Raw genomic sequence first — 7,031 nt, 5'->3', positions numbered from 1 at the left:
ACTTTTTGTCCTACGCACCTGTCACCAACCTTTGAGGTGTGCATCGGCTTTCATCTAAAAACAAATGTAATATAAATACAAGTAATAAACTATTTGAAATGTTACCATCATACCATGATTTCACATGATTAATGTTGTGTCCTATAGCCTACCGTATTTGAATACCAAACGACTCGCCCCTTTACCAACTCGCCCCCGCAATCTTTTTAATGTAGTTAACAGTACATTTAGTATTTCCCTCCCTCTCTGAAATCTGAAATTATCTTGTATACAGATTTATTTGATTGTATAGTAGTCGATCTCTATACTAAAATTAAGAAAGAATAACATGACACAGAGACGGTGACTGCTTAATTAAGTTAATTTAGGACCTTCTAGCAGTTAATTTCGTTTTATTAAACACATTTCTTCCATGTAGCCCATGTTTTGTAATGGCATCATAATGCTATTATGCCCGTGGATATAAAGAGTGAACTTAACAATGATAAATTAATATGATAATACCTTTTATATAATCACCAACATGAATTATGTTTGTTAATATTTACAACTAGTAGTGGGGCGAGTAGTGGGGCGAGATGGAAAAGGGGCGACCGTACCTGTTACCCCGTATTTGCATTATACTACATTTGTTGTCAGTACAATAATTAATCATATAGGCTGACAGACAGCCTATTTGCTAAGATCAAATGTAGTGCTGGCTACAGAATAGTGGCCCTCTGGCTACACAGAGCCTGCCAGTGATTGTAGTTTTAAAAAATGCTGCAATTTCAGGAGGCCCCTTTTGGTTCTACATGTTGAAGCATGTTATAAGAGCAGAGACATACCATGTTTAGCCTTACACACCACCTCCTGTTCTCTCTGACACGTGCGGCCGCGCGTGCGCACACACACACACACACACACACACACACACACACACACACACACACACACACACACACACACACACACACACACACACACACACACACACACACACACACACACACACACACACACACAGTCATGTAGACACAGCATACACACATGTATGAGCAACAATGCATGCATCTTCTCTTTGTATAGCATCATTTGAGACTTTCATGTCCCACTGTTGAAATTCCAATAATTGTGTTACCTTTTCACATTGTTGTACTTTTCAAAATCTTTGTGACTGTGAAGCATTATGTGTATTCATTTATTTTGCCAAGTACTTAAATTAAAGGAGCTCGCTTCTCAGATTTGTTTTGGTTCTCTATCTTTGTGTTACAGGTGGAGGCAGTTTACCTAAAACCTAACCTCTGACCTGGAGGACTGGCGGTTCCTTTTTAATTTTGGTCTCCTTTGCCCTGTCCAGCATGATTGAACATACAGTACTGTATATGTACATCCCTGCCAGGTAAGCTCTCTCTCTGGGCCAGACTCAGACGACGAGCTAATATAAGAGCTAAAAGGCATCTTACATAAACACCACCTGAACCCAGCCAGAGAAAGCATCAGCACAGAACACGTATGCAGAAGTACAGTTATAGAAACAGTATTCAAGCTGACTAGAGGAGATTTGTAGACGACCTTTACTGTACCTTTCCATGGAAGCAGAGGCAGCTGTGGCAAAAATAATCATGAAACAGCTTTACAGCATCCCAAAGAAACTGGAAGGAGCAACATAAGAAGACAAAAACAAAACAAAAAACACTCACCACACAAGACAACCTAATGGAAAGATGGGCAGAGCACTTTAAAGAGCTACTGAACGGACCCGGACCGGGGGCTGCCATAAGGTTCGACCTCCTGTTAGTTTGACCGGATTAAGGTTGGCGAGGGATGTGTTGCTCCCGTTCTTGCGGTTATGTTTAGGTTAGTTTAGGTTATGTTTAGGGTTGGTAATGGTCGATCTAACGGGAGGCCAAACCAATGACATGTTACCCCAGGACCTCAGACCACACTCAGCATCCAGCAGAAACAGACCTTCAAGTCAACTGCAACAGGCCGCCTATAGCAAAGAGGAGATCCACAAAGCCATTCATCAAAGTGGACCTGAACGCCTCCACTGACATGCTGTTTGGCTTATGCAACAAAATATGTCAGGAGGAAAAACTCCCAGAGGAATACAAAACAGGACACATAATAAAACGAAGACTTCGGAGACTTCAGCAACTAAATAGGGATAACTGTGCCAGAAAGGTCATCAACAGGGTCATCCTGGATAGACCCAAAACAGCAGTGGATGCCAAGTTGAGGAATCAATAACAAGCAGGCTTCTGCCAGGACCAATGTGGTGCAGACCAAATTGCTACCCGCCACATAATAGTTCAACAATCGGTTGAATTGAACTTATCCCTATACCATACCATTCTATTAGCTTTGAGGACTTTGAGAAGTAATTCGATAGCCTGAACAGAGAGACCCTGTGGATGCTCCTATGGCATTACTGTATACTAGAGCAGAGAACAGAGATCCAAACCAATCATGGGCATGGCAAACTAACATGGGTGCTGCATGCTGGCAAGCTTTTCTGTCACCATTCCTTTTCCTAGAGTAGACACTTGCTTTTAATTGATCTTTTAAATTCCTTGTTATTCATGTCCTCACTGTTTTTTTTCTCCAGCACTTTGAGCTGCATTTCATGTCATGAAAGGTACTATACAAATAAAGTTGTATTGTTATTATTATTATTATTATTAGACCACCAAAAAAAACAAATAATGCCATTCAGTAAGTATTATAATAGACGCAAGAACCTAGGCTTTGCAAGTGACCTGGCCCGTGTCAACAACCACCAACAGATGAGAGCCAAGGCATATCATCACAGGCTTCACAGCTATGATTAAACACAGAAACAAAAGCCAAGTCATGCAGCAAAACATCAAGTGAAGTCAAACAACCCAATCACCCTCAGAAATCAACCACGGAAGGATGTCAGCTTCTTCAACTACTGGGCCTCATCATTGAATAGGCTAGAATTCAGAAGGCAAAGTGGCAAACATATAGCCTTTGTCTCTTTCAGGAGCATTTGGTGCTCAAGGAAAATCAAAGGCTATTCAGTTTGAATGTGAAACCCAGTGCTCTATGGCTCAGAAACACAGGAAAACCAAATAAATAGTAACAGCAAAACAAACCTTCTTAAACAAGAGACTGAGACTGATCCTCCAGACAAGGTGGACAGACAGTCAGAGACATGGACCATCAGGAACACACATGCCCGTGTAGAGGAGAAGATTCAGAGGAGATCAGAAGATGGATCGACCATAACTTCTGAAAACCTCACACGACAAGGTTTAACCTGCATGGAACCCACAAGGGGAAAGGAAAAAGAGACATATGAAAAGTTTTGACCAGATGAAGAGCCTTGGCTCGAAACGTTGTCAATAAATGTATCTTTTGGAGCATATGAGTGTGCGGGTTCCCTTCTCTTTTCATATGTCACTTTTTGAACCCAGCACCTCCACAAAGTGATTTTACTATAGTTTCTGAAAGGAAAAAGAGAACCATGGAACCATGGAAGCGAAGTAAGTTCACTGATGCTCAATGTTATTTCAATGCATTAGTAAATAACATAAATAATATAACATAAATAATAATAATAATAATAATAATAATAATAATAATAATAATAATAATAATAATAATAATAATAATAATAATAATAATAATAATAATAATAGGCCTAGTGAAATAGTGAATAGTGAAAATAGCAGATCTATACAAGCTGAAACCTTTTCCTAGAAATCAGTCAAAAATACAATATTTGTCTTTGAAATGTAGTGGATCGAAAGTATCCAAAAATACAAATAATGAAAGTACAGATACAAAAAAATGTACAGCACTCAATTAAGTGAATGTACTTACTGTCCAATGCGGATCCTGCGTATGGCATGTTTATAACATTCACCATACTTGCCAATGTTCCACCGCCACCAGTGTACCACAGTGTATTCTTAAAGAAGAGTGTAATTTGTAAGCTACATTTGAATGTGGCTGCAGAAAATGGGACGAAAAGTTGAGTGAGCCTACAACTCAAACCATACTTATACGCGTATACCGATATGTCTGGGGAGCTGCTAGCTAGAACAATGGTTCTCAAACTTTTTCTTTACAGGGACCCCAATTTAATTGTATGTATTTGGACACCCCCATCTGAAAATATTTTGTGCTAGAGACCCACACACAAGATTTGTGTTGTTAGAATATTTCAGAAATATAAAAAAAAAATCTCACCCGTGTGAAGTAAGTGGTGCAACTCCGTGTGGGGGTCCCTGGGGGGAGGGGGGAGTTCCAGACCCACAGGAACGCACCCAGGGTGCCGGCTCGATTCCGGCGAGCCGCCCCGCGTCCGAAACGGTTGAGAAATGACAGTTACCGTGTGGGGGTCCCTCTACTGTACCCTCCACTGTACTGTACTGTACTGTCGCGGTACTGTACTGGCACACCCAAAATCACCATATATACAGTTAATATGTGCGTGTGTTTTAGGTTGCACACAGGTGGTGAAAAACAACCATGCTGTTTTCGTGCTCAGACGCACCCAGCCACCCACACACATCACTTAAGGAAGTGGTTGCACCACTTAATAAAAAGTGTTATCAGATCTGCTGTATATTATATTATATTATGAGTCATGTCTCCTGCTGTTCCCTGCCTTGCCTTGTACTGTCTGAAAAATGCTGTATTCTTGAAGTTTGTCAAGCTGTTTTTCTGTTTTTCTTTGATTTCTTTTATTCTCTGTCTCTGTTTTTGTTATGTATTTTTATTTTTGTTTTCTTGCATTCACATTTATGTTTGATTTATGTTTCATTGTTCATGTTTCATTTTTTGAAATTAGTTAAAATTAGTTTAAAAAAAAAGTGTTTTCAAATAGCCAGTATAAAGGGTGATGATTGTGATGCTACATTAACTGATTAAGCTGGGGAATCCTCTCAAGAACTACACTTTAAGAACCTCTGTGATAGAGCAATGGCTGCTAACAAACCTACACCTATAATATGAGCCACCCTAAATACTCTGGATTATTCTGAAATGCATTTGTTTTCACCCAATTATTGCAATGAAAGTTGGGAGATTGTCCTCAGTCTCTAGTTGAGTGAAGCCTTTAGAGACTGACTTGTCATTCTGCCAATTGGAACCTTATGTGCAATGCATGCTGGTAAATGTAGGCTCAAGTAGTTCAAGCAGAAGCTCAGTGACCAGGAGAATATAGTGAGGCTGTTATTGCTTCAATTGACGACCATCAGTAATGATGTGTAACGTTAACCTCTATTATTGTGTTGTCTTTTTTTAATAGAATAACTGAAAAGAAAAAAATATATATAATTAATGTAGCTGCTTCCAAGTTACAGAATAATTTCAGAGACAACCACACACAAGTAGTAGTGATGTGTAATTGGTTCACCTGTGGTTCACCCTAGAGCAGCGGGCCCTAAACTTTATGGACCATGCACCCCCTAGTTACCTCCTGACCTATAGCTGACGCTCAGTCTCGTTGTATTTGGGCGAAAATGATACATTTTTAAATATGATTGTGGGAAAATAATCACATAATGTCACTGCACTGAGAGACATGCAGCTGCTGTATACTCCCACAGCTGCTCTAGTCTAGACATCTCCTTACAACAGTGTTTAACCCGTTTCATGTCACGCACCTCCTAGAGGGCGTCCGCGCACCACAAGGAGTGCTCGCACCAGTTTGGGAACCCTTGCCCTAGACTAGAGGCTTTATAAAGGACCTTATGCCAAAGTCTCTCTCTGCTTATGCTTCAAATCTCCGACCAATGCAAATCTGTGGCGCAGACTCAAATCACCTGAGCACTGCCCTCAGCAGCCTAGGTACGGCCATAGGCCTACGCCATACAGTGTTAGGGTGACATTATACTGTAATAACAATGAGTTATTATTATCAACTTTACATTAGGGAGTCTGTGTTTTCTTTATCATACAAAGAGTTCTCAGTCATTAGCTCAATGATTTGAAGAAGATGATCACAGTGCCTGGCAACACGAATAGCTACTAACTACAGTTAAGTAGACTACATCTCATATCATGACATCTGTCAACACAAATATGCCAGAATTAGAGAACATATTGTGTTCTGTCACTGTGTAGACTAGAGTAGCTACTGTACCACCTTTTTCTTGTAATCCTTGCCTCTCCTTCTTTTATCCCATCTCTGTCTCTTTCTCTCTCTTTCTTTCTCTCTCTCTCTCTCTCTCTCTCTCTCTCTCTCTCTCTCTCCCCTTCTCATTCATTAGTTAGTTAGTGACAGAATAGTAAGCTATTGTTCACAATAAATGGTGATTGGTTGGTTAGTAACAGTGGAAGCTGATTGGTTATTTAGTAACAGTGCTGTCATTGTTCAGTAGATACAAATGACAGTTCAATTATCTTATAGGGAAGGTATGGATTCACACAACTAACAGTGTCTCTTTTGTCTCTCATTTTCCCCTCTCTTTCTTTCTTTCTTTCTTTCTTTCTTTCTTTCTTCTGCCTACCTAACTTATAATGCAAAAGTAGCATACTTTTTCCCTCCTCTCTTTTGTCTTGCCCTCTCTCCTTCCCCATTCTCTCTCTCTCTCTCTCTCTCTCTCTCTCTCCCCCCACCTCCTCGCTCTCTTTTGAGATGAACATTAGGCTGCTAGTGACCTCTGGTGGAGAGAAAACAGAAACACAGACACAAGTACACGGTCGCACGCACGCAGGCACGCACGCACAGAGAGAGAGAGACCATTTCCCACAGTCAGTCGCACGCGCGCACACACACACACACACACACACACACACACACACACACACACACACACACACACACACACACACACACACACACACACACACACACACACACACACACACACACACACACACACACACACACACACACACACACACACACACACACACACAGAGAGAGAGAGAGAGAGAGAGAGAGAGACCATTTCCCACAGTCAGTTTCCTTCTGAGCTGTGGAAACCCCCTACTTCAGCCAGACAGCTCTCATTGCAGAGGTCTGTGGAACATGACAAACATTGTCACACTTTAAAACACATGTAGAGTTG

Source organism: Electrona antarctica, assembly GCF_951216825.1.
Source record: "Electrona antarctica genome assembly, chromosome: 7".
In the NCBI taxonomy this organism is placed as follows: domain Eukaryota; kingdom Metazoa; phylum Chordata; class Actinopteri; order Myctophiformes; family Myctophidae; genus Electrona; species Electrona antarctica.
This window is presented reverse-complemented; position numbering follows the sequence as displayed.